The sequence below is a fragment of the Osmerus eperlanus genome, chromosome 27 (genome assembly GCF_963692335.1).
Source record: "Osmerus eperlanus chromosome 27, fOsmEpe2.1, whole genome shotgun sequence".
NCBI lineage: Eukaryota > Metazoa > Chordata > Actinopteri > Osmeriformes > Osmeridae > Osmerus > Osmerus eperlanus.
In genome coordinates this window covers 1762053-1781937 of record NC_085044.1, presented here as the reverse complement: position 1 = coordinate 1781937, position 19885 = coordinate 1762053, and the positions used below count along the sequence as shown (strand labels likewise).

General features: G+C 46.9%; 1 protein-coding gene across 1 annotated transcript in view; it reads left to right on the top strand.

Moving 5' to 3' along the window:
• The first annotated feature begins 2105 nt into the window (after positions 1 to 2105).
• Positions 2106 to 19885, top strand: part of opcml (opioid binding protein/cell adhesion molecule-like) — a 159259-nt gene continuing 141479 nt past the window's right edge. The window contains exon 1 of the mRNA XM_062453095.1: positions 2106 to 2160. The gene's annotated coding sequence lies outside the window, so the exon portion shown is untranslated. The remainder of the gene's footprint in view (positions 2161 to 19885) is intronic.

The following is a 19885-nucleotide window of genomic DNA, read 5'->3' as shown; positions in this document are numbered from 1 at the left end:
AAGGAGATAATTGGATCAGATTGATGCTTTATGACATCTGCAAACTGAAATGTGTTCTGGTAACACACAAATGCATACACACACACACACACACACACACTCACAGGCAGTTCGATCTGACCTCAATCTAATAGCCGAATGAACACGACATTACATTTCATAAGCGCTGCTTAGCGATCAATCCTGTTTTGGGATGAAATGCGCTCTGTGTGACATTTAGGAACTGTCTTTGTTGCGCTGCCTGACTGATGCAGAACTGGTCCACGTCGATACTGTTATTGCTACACTGGAAACATCATCTAACAGGGTTACAGTGACATCAGCGAGACAAGCGGCTGATGACGCCTGTCACTGTCTCTCTGCCCGCACTGGCAGAGGAGAGGAGGGGATGGAGGGAGGGGTGAGGAGGGAGGGAGGGAGGGTGAGGAGGGAGGGAGGGGTGAGGAGGGAGGGAGGGAGGGTGAGGAGGGAGGGAGGGAGGGAGGGAGGGAGAGGAGGGAGAGGAGGGAGGGTGAGGAGGGAGGGAGGGAGGGAGAGGAGGTAGAGGAGGGAGGGGTGAAGAGGAGAGAGAGGGAGGAGGAGGATGGAGGGAGGAGGAAGATATTGAAGAGGAAAAGAGGAGAAAGGAAAAAATGAATTAGGGAGAGATGAGGGAGCTGGGAAGGAGAGGGGAGGATGGAGGAGGGAAGAGGAGGAAATAGGGAGAGAGGAGGGAAGGAGGTGTAGAAGAAAATATTTTGTTTGTCTCTGTCTCAGTAACTGTTTCTGTCTATCTGTCTCCATGTCTCTCTTCCTGTCTGGCTAAATATAAACACAGGATAATCCTTTCAAATGGTCTGGTTGTCTGGACGCCTGTCTCTGAAGGGTGAAATCAGCCGTGCCCATCAACGCCAAACACTTCTCTCAGGCAGGGCACACACACACACAGCCAGCAGGACAGTCTGTCTGGACCTGGTATCAGTGAGGTGGAGAGATGGGCATCACAGAGTCATCGCCATCAAAGATAATCATGCTCTGTGATGCTACTCAGCATCCAGCACACACACATACATGCAAGTACACACACACAGATACACACAGACAGACATACACACTCACACCCACGCACGCACACATACAAACATACACACAAGCCTGACAAGATCAAAACTAAATGCATTATCCCGGAGCCCAGAGGAGAGAAAGTGAAGCCAGCCATCTGGTTGGGATTGTAGCAGAGTTTGCAGAGACAGAGAGAGACAGAAAAAGAGAGAGCGATGGAGAGTGTGTGAGAGAGGGGCTGTCAGATAAAGAAGAGACGGCCTAACCCAAAGAGAAGGAAAGAGGAAGAGAGAGGGATAGAGAGAGATGGAGGGAGTGAGGACAGAATGTGACACAGATATAGCTGTGACAGTTTTCTGTAGAAGTCTTTGTCACTCCAAAGAGCAAGAATGCAGAGATTGGGCAAGAAGAGAGAAAGATAGATAGAGAAGAGAGGGAGAAGGGAGAAGGAGAGAGTAGGCATAGAGATCAGCTATCTCAGAGAGAGATAATCAGGAGAGGAGGGAGAGTGAGAGAGGGGGGAAGAGGAGAGGGGTAGAGGGGAGGAGGAGGGGGAGAGAGACTTGAGAAAGAGCTAGGGAGAGAAACTAGAGTTTAAAAAAATAATCGAAAGTATTACGAAAGTTGAAGTATTAAAAAATAACCCCAGCCCATAACAGCTTTATTGGCATTTATAGGCTTTGTGCGTGGGTGCGCGTGGGTGTTTCTGACCAAGCAGAAGTCTGTTTTCAATTAATGCCACCCTTTGGTATTCAGCTCTCTTGAATCCTGGACGGAAAGGTTCCAATGTGCAATGAAAAAATGAAAAAGTAGATTCCATGCCGTGGGAAAGCGCCATGAGTTTCAGTCAAGCAAGCCCCATATAGCCTAAAGCAGCGTCGTATGTTTTGCCTACAGCTTGCCATTAGGATGCTAATTACACTAAACTAATGATTTAGAGCCACTGCTGTTAGCAAACGTATCACTGCTGGTTAGAACATCGACAATAGAAATCTAAAGGAGTTGTTTATCTTGGAGTAAATCATGACGAAGTAGCTACCAAATAAAGGCATTAGAAAACAACGATGCCGACACGATTCTCCACAGCGTCTGCCGTGAAACATCGTGGTTTCTACTTGGGTAAGTTTAATAACTGTCATGTTTGGAGACTGCAGCGCAGTGCTGATGTCAAGATGGTTGGGGTGGAGCTACCAGCTATTGCCGCCCTGCCAGTTTAAAGTGTGAAGAAGTTCAAAATATTTCAATGTTGATTTAAGCGGGTACCAACATGAAATCAGCATTACTATTAACTGTTTTGAAGTTTTCAATGTAGGCTATGATACATAATTTGAAAGTTTACAATCGGAATAGTGTTTCACCCTCTGGCTTCTGAACTTGCGTCGCCACACTGTGAGAGAAGTTTCAACAACATATACTGTACTTAACAGACTTGTGTGTGTGTGTGTGGGGGGGGGGGGGGGGGGGAGATTGTTGTTCTGTCTGGAGCAGATGTCTGTGATGGTCTAGGTACATTTGAAACACAAAGCTTTATTGTGCTGTCAGCGTTTACAAGCCCATTAGTGGCAGGATTTATGTAGCTGTTGTCAGTCTCTCTCTCTCTCTCTCTCTCTCTCTCTCTCTCTCTCTCTCTCTCTCTCTCTCTGTGGGTGTGTGTGTTTGTGTGTGACCAAAGCACAGACGTTTCTGGGGAGAGGAGGTACAGTACCCCGAACACACCACACACACACACACACACACACTGCCCTGGCTGCATGGCATGGAGCCCATGCACCTGGCACAGCTGGTGAAATAGATTAGACGGGCATATGCAGCAGTTGCCAGGCGGTTTCTGAAATGCCCGCCTTGGGACCAGCAGTAAAGGAGGGGAGTAATTCAATCACACACACACACACCTACACACACACACACACACCTACACACACCTACACACACACACCTACACACACACCTACACACACACACACTTACAAGGCAGGAGATCAGTCAAAGATACGACTGCACACCCCCCCCCTGGCAGGAGTGCTCAGGCAGAGATCTGTGAGTCTGTGTGTGTGTGAGTCTGTGTGTGTGTGAGGCTGTGTGTGTGTGAGTCTGTGTGTGTGTGAGGCTGTGTGTGTGAGGCTGTGTGTGTGAGGCTGTGTGTGTGTGAGGCTGTGTGTGTGAGGCTGTGTGTGTGAGGCTGTGTGTGTGAGGCTGTGTGTGTGTTGTCCTCTCAGCCACAGGCCGCCCTGCCTTCCTTCACCTCACCTCTCCCCTCCTCTCATCCCTCCTTCCCTCCCTCGCCTCTCCCTCACCTCCCTCCCTCCCTTTCCCCCTCCCCTCCCTGTCCTGGTCAGGAGAGATAATGATCATGCTCTCACCTTTTCACGAGTCCGACCTTTCCGGCGTCTCCGTGTACAGGTGACTCTTCATTTCCTCCAAACGCTCCCGTATCAGAAACACGCAGCTCAGCGGCCTGTTCCTTCTCCGCAACATCATAGATCACATTATGATCCTATGGATTTATAATGACTCACACAGATTTAGCAGATATAATATAGCTAATGGTCTGAGCATAGGAGGGGGGGGGAAGCATGGTTATAAATCGACCTACAGTATATGCAAGATACTGTATTTGGGCAGTTTGATTTGCTAAGAAGATATTTACACATTGTTAACACTGGGTGTCACCTTAGGTCAGTGGTAGAGGGTCTGTTGATCATCAACATGTCGCAAGTTCAAATCCCCCCTGTACATTTGTTTGAATGAAAGCATCTGGTAAATGTACATATTGTATTATTAAACAAACAATAGCATAGTATCGGCAGCATTGTCTAGTCACCTCTCCTCTCTCGCCCCTCCTCTCCTCTCTCACCCTCCCCTCCTCTCACCCTCCCCTCCTCTCACCCTCCCCTCCTCTCTCACCCTCCCCTCCTCTCACCCTCCCCATCTCTCTCACCCCTCCTCTCCTCTCTCACCCCTCCACTCCTCTCTCACTCCTCCACTCCTCTCACCCTCCTCTCCTCTCTCACCCTCCCCTCGTCTCACCCTCCCCTCCTCTCACCCTCCCCATCTCTCTCACCCCTCCTCTCCTCTCTCACCCCTCCACTCCTCTCACCCTCCTCTCTCACCCTCCCCTCCTCTCACCCTCCCCTCCTCTCACCCTCTCCTCCTCTCTCACCCTCCTCTCCTCTCTCACCCTCCTCTCCTCTCTCACCCTCCCCTCCTCTCACCCTCCCCTCCTCTCTCACCCTCCCCTCCTCTCTCACCCTCCTCTCCTCTCTCACCCTCCCCTCCTCTCTCACCCTCCTCTCTCACCCTCCTCTCACCCTCCCCTCCTCTTCTCCCCCAGCTCCTTGCAGAGAGACAAGCCAGCAGGGGGCTACTCAATATGTAGCGGCACACACACACACCAATCCACCAACCTGGCAACCTGGAGAGATGTTTAAACCCAGACTCTTTCAGGCTCAGCACCTGTCTACACATTACCTTCAAAGAGACACAGAGAGACATAGTGGGATAGACACAGCAGCAGGGTAGAGAGGAACGCAGGAGAGATGGAGAGAAAGAGAGAGAGGGAGAGCAAGGAAGAAGGAGAAGTGAGAGGATTCAGAGCGAGAGAATAAGAAAGGAGATGGAGAACAAGAAAGAAATGAAGGAAAACGGAGAGAGAGAATGACAGGAAAGGGTTCCTGCTCCCTCAGCCAATCAGAAACCTTCCAGACTGCTAACAGCCCCCTGATTGGGTGAGGAACCTGCCCCACCTCTTCCTCCTCACCTGTATCCAGCGTCTAGGCTGTAGGATCTGATTTGAAGGGATTAGGAGGTAGGGATTAGGAGGTAGGGACTAGGAGGTAGGGACTAGGAGCTGGGGATTAGCAGACTTTCTGAAGGTGGGCTATCAGTACTCTTCTCAGTGGAAGTTTAAAATTTTTATAACTGAGTTTTGCATCGCGTATGTTGGTGAACTTTTTCTAATTTGAAGCCTCAGTTCAATATTTTTGAGATTGTGGGAAAATCATGGCTGGTCAAAAGGTTGTTTTTTCCTGTGTTTCATACACACACACAAACACAGACGCCGTCTCTCTCTCTCTCTCTCTCTCTCTCTCTCTCTCTCTCTCTCTCTCTCTCTCTCTCTCTCTCTCTCTCTCTCTCTCTGTCTAGTCCTTTATCGATCTGAATGCCAATACACAGAGTGGGAGTAATTGGGTCTTATCTAGATGGCTGTATGTTTAATTACGCTGGCAGTGCAGATCGATCCACTGACTCGACGGAGGGATGGAGCGAGGGATGAAGGGAGGTAGAGATAGAGGACTAGATGAAGGGAGGAAGGGAGGGAGGGGTGGGGGGACGGAGAGAGAGAGGGAGCAGAGGGAAGGGTGGAGGGGTGGAGCGCTGAAACACAAGCGCTGCCAATTGTTGTTTGCTGGAGAGGTGACAAATGGGCCGTCTGTAAACGCTGGTCAGAGTGTCAAATGATCCAGTAATATTATGATAATAACTCACACCCTCTGTCACACCAAAACCACCATCTAATATGTTCTGTTATCAGAGATGGAGAGAGGAGGAGAGAGAAGGAGAGGGGAGGAGAAGGAAGGGGAGAGGAGATGTCTCTGTCGGAGTCCAGTAGAACCAGGAACTGGGATGGAAGTTAAAAGTTACAGATGTTGTTGTCCTCCAGCTGAACACATCAGAGCACATGCATGAGAGAGGCATTAGGCAAGTGTCAACACACACACACTCACAATCTCTCACACACAAACACACGCTCGGAGGCAGGTGTGGGACTCCAACTGTGACGTCTAGTCACGATTTCATCCTCCCACGTCGACTGACACGGCTGTTACCGTCGGTTACCAGCCGTGTGCTGGCTGGGAGCTGCTGAAACACGCAGGGAGACGGGAGGAGACTCCGTCCCCTCACCTGTCTGTCTGGAGGCCTGGTGCCGGCTCTTATTCAGCTGCTGCAGTGTGTGTGTATGTGTGTATATTTGTGTGGGTGTGTGTGTGTTTTGACTTGAGCCTCTTAAAGTGTCTGGTCAGGATAGGATGCAACGCGTCAATCATAACTTCTTTATTGATAAAAGTATCACAGCAGGTTATTGAAATTGCTGTCATCCCTTCAATGACACTCTTTCTCTCTCTCTGTCTCTCTCTTTGTCTCTCCATTTACTCCCTCTTTTCTCCCCTCTCTCTCTCCCTCCACTCCTCCCTCTCGGCCTCTCACCGTCCTCCCCCTCTCTCTACCTCGCTCCCCCACCCTTTCACCTCCTCTCTCTCTACCCCCCCACCCTCTCTCCCCCTCTCTCTCCAGGGTCCGGCGTTGTTGTGTGTGATTTGGAACAGGCTTCTGTAGACATGGTTCAGTGTTTAAGTGCATCTTGTTTCCATCTCCGAGAAGCCCTCAAGGTGACCCAGAGCTGATGAGATCTGAAGCAGGGAGACCAGCAGCCTGGCAGGGAGATAGCCTGCTCGTCAGGGAGATAGCCTGACTAGTTTTCTTACAGTATCGCTGACGAGCAATCAAGTCGAAACCACCAACACAACTGATAGAAGCCGGAATATTCATTTGCAAGGTGGTGGTTGGTGTCGCTTTAACATACTGAGGAGATTGGAGTCAAATCTCTGTTTGAGGGAGGTAGAAGGCTGTAGAGAATCGTAATAGTGTATTTATATAATAATATGGTTATGCTTATCATTCTCAAACTCCTAAACTCTAATTCTTTGCATATCGGATTGAGAACTCTCCCTCGGGAAATGGAAAGATTCAAAACAGTGAAGAGAAACACAAATACTGGTTCCGATGGTGGCATTACTTAGATCCCCAGGTGTGGCAGCGACAGGGGAAGTTCCCAGTGTGTTGTCCTGTGAATCCTGAGGCCTTTCGTCTGAATCTTCAGATTTACAATCCTCCAGCCTTCACTTTCCCCCTGATCTCCCTTTTCCCTCCTTCTGCTTTTAGCTTTTTTCTTGTCTCAATTTCTCTTCCCATTCTTCCATCCCTCCTTCTCGCTGATATATATTCATAGAAAACAGGAAGGTTGGAGCGCGTTTTTGTCGCATCATTCCCCGGGCTGTGAGGGGCTACAGATATGTCATCTTTCTGTCTGTTTTAAAATGCATGAGGCTTGTGGAAACTTTCCATCGGGTTGGATGATGTGGTGATAGCTTTAGAGGTGAGGGTTAGGGTAAGTTCAAGGGTTAGGGTGAGATGTCTTAGTTCTAGGACCTAGGTTGGAGGTGCTAGGTTCTAGATTTGAGGGGTCTAGGTGCTAGTAAAGGGACTAGGATGTAGGACTAGATTCTTTCCACTCCAATAACTTGCAGCTTCTGACCCTGCTGGGCAGCTGTGATTGGCTGAGTGCTGTTGAGGGGCTGTGATTGGTCAGGTGTTTAAAGGGTCAGAGTGGGTTCATCCTTACCCCAGGCTGAGCCATCAAACAATCAGAGCAAGGAGAACACACACACACACTGCGCACATACACACACACACGCACTGCACACACACACACACGCACTGCGCACACACACACACATACGCACTGCGCACACACACACACGCACTGCACACACACACATGCACTGCACACACACACAACTTCAGTCTCTTTCTGTCTTTTTTTCCTTCACAGGAAATGACATGTCACTCTTCACCAGGTGAAACAGTGCACTCCTTTTATACTCTTGCTCTCTCTCTCTCTCTCTCTCTCTCTCTGTCTCTCTCTCTCTCTCTCTCTCTCTCTCTCTCTCTCGCTCACTCTCACACACACACACACACACAGAAGATGTGTCTCATCATGAGAGCCAATCAAAGGGCAGGGCTGAACAAGGTCACAACCGTCATAACCAACACAACTGTCATACACACACACACACACACTCTCTCTCGCTCGGTCTTCATATCACACATCAGGTTTCACATCCTGTCCTTTTAAGAGGCGGGGAGAGGAGGACAGCGCACAGGGAAGGAGGAGGAGGAGAACAGAAAGGTGGAATCAATTAATTTCCCTGCGCTCAGATCCACTATGTACACAACTTCATCAATCACAGTGGTAATCCCTCCCTGCCTCCCACTGCATACTAACATCTGCTCTCCTCCTCTCATCCCTCCATCTCTCCATCCCTCCATCTCTCCATCCCTCCTGTGACTACACGTCTGATAGGGACAGCCTAACCTCTGTCCTCGCTCCCTCCCTCCTGTGGCTCGTGGTCTGTCAGAGCATACTGAATGTGTCACTGTGGGGCAGCAGAGTAGATCACAACGAAGAGCAGAACACACACACCTACACACACCTACACACACCTACACACACCTACACACACCTACACACACGTACACACACCTACACACACCTAAACACACCTACACACACCTACACACACCTACACACACCTACACACACGTACACACACCTACACACACCTACACACACGTACACACACCTACACACACCTAAACACACCTACACACACCTACACACACCTACACACACGTACACACACCTACACACACCTACACACACGTACACACACCTACACACACCTAAACACACCTACACACACCTACACACACCTACACACAAGCACACAATTCCCTCCATCCATATCTCATAGAGGAGGAGAGAGAGAGGAAGGAGGAGGGGAGAGAGAGGAGGAGAGAGAGAGGAGGGGAAAGAGGAGGAGAAAGAGGATGAGAGAGAGGAGAGAGAGGGAGGAGGAGAGAAAGAGGAGGGGAGAGAGAGGAGGATAGTTCTGTATACCTGTCACTTCTCAACCCTGGTTGCTATGGTGACCTGAACAAACACATGTATACACACACACACTCTCTCTCTTACTCATTGCTATAGAGAGCTCAAACACACACAAACTTTCTCTCATTCATCCACACACACACACACACCATTTTACAGATGGAGGGTAGATTCTAAGCCTCCAGTGACACCCCCTCCATTACTGGACCTAACGACACGGTACAGCACACTTTCCCTCCATCTCTCTCTCTCCCTCCCTCCATCTCTCTCTCTCCTTCTCTCCCTCCATCTCTCTCTCTCCCTCCCTCCATCTCTCTCTCTCCTTCTCTCCCTCCATCTCTCTCTCTCTCTCTCTCTCCCTCCCTCCCTCCCTCCCTCCCTCCCTCCCTCCCTCCCTCCCTCCCTCCCTCCATCTCTCTCTCTCCTTCTCTCTCTCTCTCCATCTCTCTCTCTCTTTCTCCCTCCATCTCTCTCTCTCCTTCTCTCTCTCTCTCCATCTCTCTCTCCCTCCCTCCCTCCCTCCATCTCTCTCTCTCCTACTCTCTCTCTCTCCATCTCTCTCTCTCCCTCTCTCCATATCTCTCCCCATCTCTCTCTCAATCTCTCTCTCTCTCTCCACCTCCCTCCATCTCTCTCTCCACCTCCCTCCCTCCCTCCGTCTCGCTCCCTCTCTCCTCCTCCAGTGCAGGATCAAAGCAGGCCTCATGCTGGCTCCAGCAGGTCACACTGAGGGAGTTATCTCTCCTCTCCCCTCTCCTCTCCTCTCCCACTGCCGCTCTACCTCCCTCTCTCCTCCCTCTCTCCTCTCTCTCTCTCCCTCTCTCTCCACCCTGGGTCAAGGACTGAGAGGGGAAGTGAGAGAAGAGATGTGTGACTTTTCCTTTATCACAATCTGACTGTTGACCTCCGACCCTCTAACCCCTCCCCCTGCCCCCCCCTTCTCCTTGTCCTCAAAGTCCCCCCCCTCTGTCATGACTGGCTGCCCTGGGAGAGGTCAAATCATTCACTCACACACACACTTTGATTAACCTTGGTTTGGTTGGAGGTGGAACAGGGGAAAGGGTCCCTGCAGTCTTGATGCTGAGTGTGTTCGTGTACTTGTTTGTGTGTAGCATGACTGACTGTGTGTGTGTGTGTGTGTGTAGCATGAGTGAAAGTCAAAAGTGTCCTTTGAGCTGAAGTTCTCCATCCAAGACCTACTTCTGAAATCACCCACATTACTGTTTATTCATTGCAAAGCGTGTGTAATGTGTCTGGGTGCTTGTATGTATGTGTGCATGTGTGTGCATCAAAACTGCAGAGCTTGTGGTCTGTGTGTTGACTAGCAGGGTTTCCCGCAGAAAATGAGTTAGTTAGGGTGGTAGGGTGGGGTTTGCCATCAGACCGGGGAGGGGGTAGTTTGTGCGATAGACGTGTTCTGCAGAGAAGGGAGACTGGCGTTGGTCACGGTTTGGAATGAAAGGGAGAAAACAGGCGGATATCGCTCTTAAAAAAAGCGTCTTTGCCGACGTAGTTAAGGCGGCAGGCGTGTGTTGTTTAGGCGGCCGCCTTCACTGCAAAGTGCTGCGGGAAACCCTGACTAGCAGGTGAGCCTCGTTAAGTTAATGATAATGTTTGTGATCATGGTTCCTCCCTGCTGTTGATCTCCTCCTCAGGGAGGAGAGAGACACCTGCAGATCACCTCCACACACACACACACACATACATTACAATGTCAGATACACTTCACTGCTCAAATGCCAATTACCAGTGTGTGATTCCAGATATCTTGTGAAGAGCCTGGTGATGTTACCCAGGGTCTGCCCACAGAGGGTAGACCAGACTGTTACACCTTAATAGGATAGCTGTTATCCTACAGAAAATGTCTTCCCCAAATTGCTCTCCTACACAAACCTTGATTAAAACCTGGGAGTTCTGGGTTTGGATCAGAGGTGAGAGTTGTAGCTGTAGGCCCTGCACTGCCCTCCAGTGGCCAAGACAGGATTTGCGGGCAGATTTGTATAGATTAGCCTGTAATGTGAGCAGACCTGAATGTGTACAGAAGTCAGTGAAGCAGAAAAGAGAAGTTTATCTCTCGTTCATAATAATTCATCTCCACCTTTGAGACTCCCTTAGGCCTTGCTTTGAGTCTGTAAAAGCCTGATGTTATTTAGTCATGGGATGACTAAATAACTTTTAGGATGAATTTGTACTGTAACTAACTGGGGCTGTGTGTGTGTGTATATAAGTGTGAGCGTGTGTGTGTGTGTGAGCGTGTGTGACCCTCCTTGCTGTCTCCTGCGGTCAGCCGTTATGGATTACAGCAGCAGGTCAGAGGTCATGATGACACTACTTCCTGGTAGAGTTCGGAGGTCATGAGGAACAGCCAGACAGGGTCAGGTGACAGTGTCAGGTGACTGGTCCTGGGTGGAGACTGGGTGATGTTCTTGGTTGTTCTGCTCCAGGGGTTTCTCTGTCATCACTCATAGACACACACACACACTCACACACACACTTTCTGCTGTGTTATATCCATGACCTCTTCTTCCAGGCATAGACATCAAAGACACAATCACACACGTGATCAGAGGACACGGTGCTCTGGGCTACAATTTGCTTGGAGGCTCCTTGCTTGGCCAACCGAACTTGATGTCAAGAGGTAAACTAGCAAACCAGACAAACACAGTGCATGTATACTGTATTTCCCGGCCAATGAGAGAGAGCCCCTTGAGCTTGTGGATGATTGCAGCTGCAGTGTGTGATGTGTGCAGCATGGATGTTAGTATTTCTACACACACACACATCTAGTTCACACACACATGTACACACACACACACACACACACTCATCTAGAACACACACACACCCAGCTAGCCAGTCTCCAGGTCTGTGATGTATAATTGACTCCCAACGTAGTTTGAGAGGAATCATTTCCACCGGCTGCTACGTGGGTTTGGAGAACTCTCATGCGCTCTGTCCGAAACACGCTGCTCTTCTGAGATATTCCCTGTGAACTCCAATGCCTCTGAACGAGATGTTTAACATGCCCGGCCTCGGGTCTCCTTCTGTATCCCCCCACCACACACACACACACACCCTCTCTGCTAATCACTTATCGCTTAGGAACACACACAGAATAGAGTTACAGCAAAGCAGAGAATCTAGAGTACTGATGTCGAGTCACCAGTGTTTAACTTTTTATTATCGTCCAAATTACTAACTGTAGACTTGTTTTTCAAAATATTCTGCTGAACATGAAGAGTCTAACATCACTGGTAAAAAAATAAAAAAATAAAAAATTCTTAAAGACCATTTGAGCATTTCACTTTTAGTAAGAGACACAAGTTACACACACAGTAGGAGAAGTGTATCAATCAGATCAGAAGGTTGCAGGTTCAAGGTTTGGTTAACAGTATCTGCTAAACAAATACATCCATTGTCATTATTATACTGTACTGCAGTTTATTTTAGGAAGGATTAGTGAGGATTAAAACAGAGCTTCCAACTCTCACGGTTTCGCCGTGTGACACACGCATTTCAACCATTTCTCACGCTCTCACGCCACACATTGTATATCTCACGCTGAAAAGGCAACGCCAAACAAGTAGCCAAGCTAACGTTGTAAACAGTAATGGACGAGGCACAGGTTAACGGAGTGAAGCATCATTGACGCGTAAACAGCCGTGTAAACTCGTCAGTGAAGGGGGTTGCAACTTGGAGATAGCTTGCCCTGGGGTGGGGGGTGGGGGGGGGTCTACCAAATCTCACTCCAAGGTTTCTGGAAAAGTTGGCAGCCCTGTGAAGAGGAGGGAGGAAGGAGTTAGGGAGTAAATAAATAAAATATAGACTGTAAGGGTGGATGGAAGGGGTCAGAAATGAAACACTGATATTTTCACTTTGTCAAGCGATGTTTTTCAAAAAAACATTTAGCTGTCCAAACTGAGGACTCAGTTTGGCACAAGCTCACTGTTATGTTCCCATAATGTAATTGGCTGAGCAAAGCGAGCGAGTTGATTGGATGGAGGGTCCCAACAGGGCATTGGTCAATAAACGTCCTTCAGTATGGAGCCAGCCATTTATCAGAGCTGCCAGGGAACATTCCAAACCAATCAATCTCCACCTCTTTTCTAACCCTTAGTTGACTGGGAGACACACTGGTTCAAGGCTGGTTAACCCTTGTGTTGCCTTCGGGTCACATGACCCAAAGGTTCATAACGAACCATCGTTGTGTTTACCCAATTTTACCCAATGCAAAAACAAATAAAAATAATTTTCTTTTAACCTTCGCAATGTGGAGGGTCTGAGACAGCCCGACGGTTAAAATAAAATGCTTCACTTTGTTTTTGTATGCAGTAAAGTTGTCGCAATATGACGGTGTGTAACAATGACTGATGGGTCAGAATGACCCGAAGAGAACACAAGGGTTCAACAGATAAACTATGTTCTCATGTTTGACTGGAAACAAGGTGCAGTATCGAGGGTGTCCACTAGAGGGACATTGAGTAGTGCAATTCCTGGTGGTGCCACTAGTGGCCAGTGTTGAGAGATGGAGGACTGGGGGGAGTGGATGGCAAGGGGAGAGAAGGGGAGAGAGAGAGAGGGAGGGGGGGAGGGGGGGAGGTGCAGACAGGTTTCCAAAATGGAGGATGTACATTAAAAACTGCACACAATAAACAGGCAGTGTGGATTACAGTCCTACCATATTTCCATACCGCATAAATATTTAACGATCAAATAAACCTGAAAACATCCCACTTTTACAGATTAGCTAGTAACCCATTTGATTGCGTTCTAGTCTGACAAACAAAACAAAATACTGTAAACACATTTCTGGAAGCATCCGTGTGTGTAAACACGGCTCTCTGCCTGCCTGGGTGCCGGATGGGTAGTCTGCTTGTAAAGCTTTTACCCACAATGCCGTGGGGTTGTTAGCGTGCTGTTAAAACAACACATTGCGCTTCTTTACAGCACTGTGGCTTAGATTCGTCTGACTCGCTAAGGAGTGTTTCTGATCATGATTACGCAACACACTGTGCTTGCACACAGGATGTCTGAAGTACTACACATGCTGACACACGTACACACACACACACCTGAACACACACACATCTCACAGTGCATGTTTTCTGCATAGCCTTTACGAGCCAGAGGACCAGGAAGTAAGTGGACCAATGAAAGCGCTGTGTTTCCTAGATGTCATAAAGGGTGCTATAGCAACAGCAGGGATGCAGCAGGAACCAGGAGCTTGTTAACTCTGCTCTCCTCTCTGGCTTCTTAACAAGCCAGGGGCGAAATCACACCCTACTGAGGAAGGGAATGGGATTGGGGCTGCTCTGAAGTAGTGTGTGTGTGTGTGTACGTGTTTGCTTTGTGTGCGTGTTGGCTTGCCCGAGTGTGTGTGTGTGTGTGTGCACAGCTCGCTCCAAATTAACCTTTGTATGTGAGGGCTTGTTTGTGAAAGTTTCAAGTTCAAGTTTTTTTTTGTTATTTGTAACAAGTACAGGTCTTTGGAAAAGTATAGGTTACTGAACAATTATCCTTACAACTGAGAATAACCAAAGAGAGAGTGTGTGTGTGGAGGAGGAGGAGAGTTCAACAACAGGGAGGAACCATGATGACTAACTTCATCATTAGCTTAACAAGGTTCACACACACTTTACAAACACTCCTATAAACACAAGCCCATACACACACCTCAACAATGCCCTGATGAGCACAGGCCACACACACACCAGAACACACACACCTCTGCAATGACCTGACTTATGATTCAGGAGTTCCAGTCCACCGTTCTCCTGTTTCTCCTGTGGCCGAGCGAAACACAAAGTAACACACTTTTCACGTGTGCTCACGCACAAACACACCCTTATTTTCCTGATGGAATTTCACAGTACACCTTTATTTATATGATGTGCTTTTCTGTTGTTCAAATATTTGTTTCCCTTCACAGAATGTAGAAACAGTATTGTATAGAAATGAGAGAAGACATCTGTCAATTTAGCAACATCACAGCAGCAACTGTAATTATCTTTCCAACGGTTGATTTATGGGTTATTGTTTGATGGATGGATGTATGAATGCTGATATCGCTGCAACACGCTCCTCCAACCACTAAGGGGCAATGTACTGACACAACCATGTAACTCTCCTGACGACATGGCCACTGTTTACTTCCTGAGCAGGCTTTCCACTGATGTAGATGATAAACGAACCAAATACGTTAGGATGAGCACAGATCTTGATTTGTAAACATATCATTATTTTATCCTAGGTTTATCGGTAATATTTGGTTTCAGGGACGAACACATCTGTAGCGTTAGCGCTAGCTTTTCGAATACGAAGGCGTCCGGTATTTCTGCTCATCGTCACTGTTGTGCTGAGAATGTAGAGCGAGTTGCAGGTGAATTATTCAGGGCAGACTAGATGTTGACTCTCTCTTGTGGACAGTTGTGTGAACTTCCACTTAATTTATTCTTGACTGAAACGATGGGGATCATCAGTGCTGGATGAACGAATGGCCAGTATAGAAGAAGACAGACTTACTACAGATCAGTTTAAATATATTGCGTGTGATATACTTTTGGTTGTCAGTCCACACAGTCATTTATTTTTTATAAGAAAAGGAGGAGATGAATCTCAGAAGCCTGCCCTTCCTCCTGTGCACATCCATCTGAATGAACGGGGAATAGTCGTTAGACTATTAATAGACTATTATTTTCTAGTCGTTTGTCTCTTTTGTGTGTGGCAATGATCTATGCCTTCTGGGGCGTGATGTCACAAGTGGCCGAACAAACATCCAATTAACCCTTGTGTTATCTTCGGGTCATTCTGACCCATCAGTCATTGTGACCCACCGTCGTATTGCGACAGATTTACTGCATACAAAGACAAAGTGAAGCATTTTCTTTTAACAGCTAGGCTGTCTCAGACCCCCCACATTGCAAAGGTTAAAAGAAAATTATTTTAATTTGTTTTTGTATTGGGTAAAATTGGGTAAACACAACGATGGTTCATTATGAACCTTTGGGTCATGTGACCCGAAGGCAGCACGAGGGTTAAGATGGATGTTTGGGATCTTGAGGGGGATGGGTGATAATGAGACAGTGGGGATGACAAACCGCTTGCATGTCGAGTCAGGATATGCCATTGTTGTTTCTGTGTGCTCCTCTGAACGGTATGCATAATGAATAGCAGGTCTTTACAAATGTGCAGTTTCTAAGAAATTCTTTCATCTCTGTACAGAGATGTGTGTTTTTCATAGACTGCGGTGCGGTTCCGCTCCTCTGCGGGTGTAGGAGAAGGTGTCAGGGTGTACAAAACATCGTACAGTTTTATTTCCCAAGCCTTCAGGCCAGGGTGAAAAGAGCTGCCGTCAAGGTCCATCGTTGTTGGTTAAAGTGTTTCATTTAGTGTTTCGTTTAGTGTTTCGTTTAGTGTTTCATTTAGTCCAGCTAAGTGATGGCCTGCATGAGCAGATCATGTGATGATCATGTAACGTCAGTGACCCTCACTCCCAGACTCCATCAATACCGCTCACCTTGTTTACAGAGAGCTGGTCAATGAAAACAGATTCCCCACTCAGTGAGTAGTTTGTGCGCTCAAACAAACAACAGTAGCCAACGACGACTGATTAGCTTTTAGACTGCTGTGAAGTGTGTGTATTCTCCAAGTGTGTGTGTGTGTTCTCTAAGTGTGTGTGTTCTCTAAGTGTGTGTGTGTGTTCTCTAAGTGTGTGTGTGTTCTCTAAGTGTGTGTGTGTGTGTTCTCTAAGTGTGTGTGTGTGTTCTCTAAGTGTGTGTGTGTTCTCTAAGTGTGTGTGTGTGTGTTCTCTAAGTGTGTGTGCGTGTGTGTTCTCTAAGTGTGTGTGTGTGTTCTCTAAGTGTGTGTGTGTTCTCTAAGTGTGTGTGTGTGTGTGTTCTCTAAGTGTGTGTGTGTGTGTGTGTGTTCTCTAAGTGTGTGTGTGTGTGTGTTCTCTAAGTGTGTGTATGTGTGTGTTCTCTAAGTGTGTGTGTGTGTTCTCTAAGTGTGTGTGTGTTCTCTAAGTGTGTGTGTGTGTGTGTTCTCTAAGTGTGTGTGTGTTCTCTAAGTGTGTGTGTGTGTGTGTTCTCTCTAAGTGTGTTGCAGTGAAGGGATAGAAATGTGTGTAGATGTTACAGATCTTGTCAGGGACTTGACAAAGATTCAGAGGTCATTGTATTCCAGTGATTTTGTAGTGTTCTTGATGTAATTATCCCGGTGATTATATCAAGTGTTCGTCGGGGAGTCACACAAGACACTTCTTGACCTACATATCCTCTTAACTTGGTACACGCACCAACCAGCTGATGTTTGAGCAAAAAATGACACTTGGTTGAATTAGCCGTCTTCGGGCTGTGGATTCCGCTTCATGCTGAATGACACTACTGGGGTTTGCGGTACAAATATTTGTCCTTGAATGATGTTTCACCTCGGATAGTGTTCAGGTTTTCCCCCATCCAGTATGTTTCACAATGACGGGATTTAGAGAGTGACTGAAGTGGTATGTGTATAATTGTCTTCAGTAAGGCATGGTTACCTTCAGCACAGCCCGAAAACATGAAATTGAAAAGTTTGGCATTATTGGAATTTTTGAATGGTTCCATTGCTATCTGCAGACATTCATACATATAAATGTGTTTTCAGCAGAGGGTTTAACACTACGAGGCTTGCTGTAAGACAGTATGAGGCAGGTTGGAAGATGACATTTTCAGCCAGATAAAAGGAGATAGACATGTGTAGCCTTCTACACATCAAACCCAAGACAGCAGGCGCTTTAATGATTAAGTGTGTGTGTGTGCGTGTTCGAAGTACACAAGTCTTTGACAGCGGTAACTAGGGAGTCAGGTGGCTGAGTGGTGAGGGAATCGGGCTAGTAATCTGAAGGTTGCCAGTTTGATTCCCAGCCATGCAAAATGACGTTGTGTCCCTGGGCAAGGCACTTCACCCTACTTGCCTCGGGGGGGAATGTCCCTGTACTTACTGTAAGTCGCTCTGGATAAGAGCGTCTGCCAAATGACTAAATGTAAATGTAACTAAATTTCCCTTGTGTTTCACGTGCACTTTTTCTTTACTATCGCTTTTTATTAAAGATAATCTCTTATAAACATTTTCCTTATCTGTCTTTTGTTGAAGATCTCATTCGCTGTTGGCTTGAGCTTCTCTATCTCTGCCTCCATGACAACCACAGTGATGATGCAGCCTCCTCCATTAAGGAGTCTTGTGTTTCACTTCTTCTCCACCAGGGGGTGCTGTCGCACCGAAACCGGCTCAGCAATCACAAGCTATGTCCTTACTAACTCCTCGCTATCTGCTTATTCATTTACTAGGATGACAAAATACATCCCGGGTCTTTCTCAGTCCTGCTCATCTGTAGATATAAAGCTTTGCTTAAAAGCCTCAGATTTGCGTTTAAGCTTTGTGTAAAAACTCCAGAGAAGACCAACCTCATCCACAGACACCAGATCTGCTCCACGCACACTGGGAGTTTGTTTACCCTTAATTGCTTGCTATTCATCCTGTGCATCAAATGCAAAACATCCAATCCAATCATATTGTTTAAGTACTAAACTGAACAAGTCCCTCATCTCTAACTGCGATGCAGATGAGAGATTGACGGTCTCCCCTCATCCATAATGAATGTTTATCTCCAAGCACGTGGCCCTTCAAACACAGATGTCATAATAATGTCATAAAGTGCATAGCCTTCATTTACATTTTACAGTTTGTATACTAATTCAGTCATGTACGGTTTGGTTTCAGATGAATCATACGTAGAACGACATAGCGACATGTTTAGTCACGGCATTGGAAATTAGATTGGGTGACTCTTCATTACAGTTTGAGGGGCTGTTACATTTACATTTATTCATTTAGCAGACGCTCTTATCCAGAGCGACTTACAGTAAGTACAGGAACATTCCCCCCGAAGCAAGTAGGGTGAAGTGCCTTGCCCAAGGACACAACGTCATTTTGCACGGCTGGGAATCGAACTGGTAACCTTCAGATTACTAGCCCGACTCCCTCACCGCTCAGCCATCTGACTCCTCTGTTACATGAGACACTTGGGGTTAGAGAGGTTTTCCAGGGAGAAATGGCTGGTAACGCGTTAAAACCTTCCTCCGCCTGTTTACAACGTCCACCTCACACCATTCCCTCATGCTGTGCCTTCTGACATGACAACAACCTTTACCGTAAACTCTTAAAACTCTTTTCTTGCATAGCAAGTGATGTACCTGTGCTGTGTGTTCTGTATTAGTGTGTGTGTGCATGGTAGGTAATGTAGCCCTAATGTAAGTTGTAGCTGGTGCATTTTATTATTCCCGAAAACTGATTCAGCTTATTAAGACAAAAGCTTATAATTAGAAGAAAGAAAAACAAATTGTGCAGAACAAGGGTGGCTACAGTGTATTAATGAAATAGTAAAAGGCTTGCTTAAAAAAAATTAAAAAACACTTTTGTTTTTAATAAATAATGGTCTATAGACCCATGATAAATACTATGTAGTCATTAGTCCCATAGCCAAGGGGTAGGAAAGTAATAGATTTTTCAAATGATCCATTACCACATGACATGGGTTATTGTTTCAAAGCTCATTGTAGAAAGCCTAAGCATTAATCTTAAGCTATTGACTTTTCATCTGTGTATTTTAACAGCACATAAACACATTTCTACTTCTCCATGTTAGAACCAAAGCACTGTTGCTAAGGAACTATCATTCAGAACCTTGGGCCAATTTTCCAAATCTGTTAACGAAACCATTTTGCGTTGACAGTCCGACATAATTACCTTTCCAAAATGTATTAAAATGAAGATCTTTTTATCCATTGATCTGATCCCATCCATAGACAAGGGTGGGATTCTGGGATTCAAATTCCACATATAAAGTAATTCTGCCTGTTATCTCTCACCAAACTTCTTTCTGAATGGATAGAACCCGTTTGTGACAGGGATTCATGTTGACAGCGTCGGCTGTGATAGGAATATTTACAAAACATCAGTGTGCTTTTTATTTCCTCAAATTTCCATCGACTCCTTTTGTGAGCTGTTTACAGGCACTCCTAGAACTAATTCTTTCAAACCCCCCACCCCCCTCCGCCCCCCCGCCCCCCCAGCAAAAAA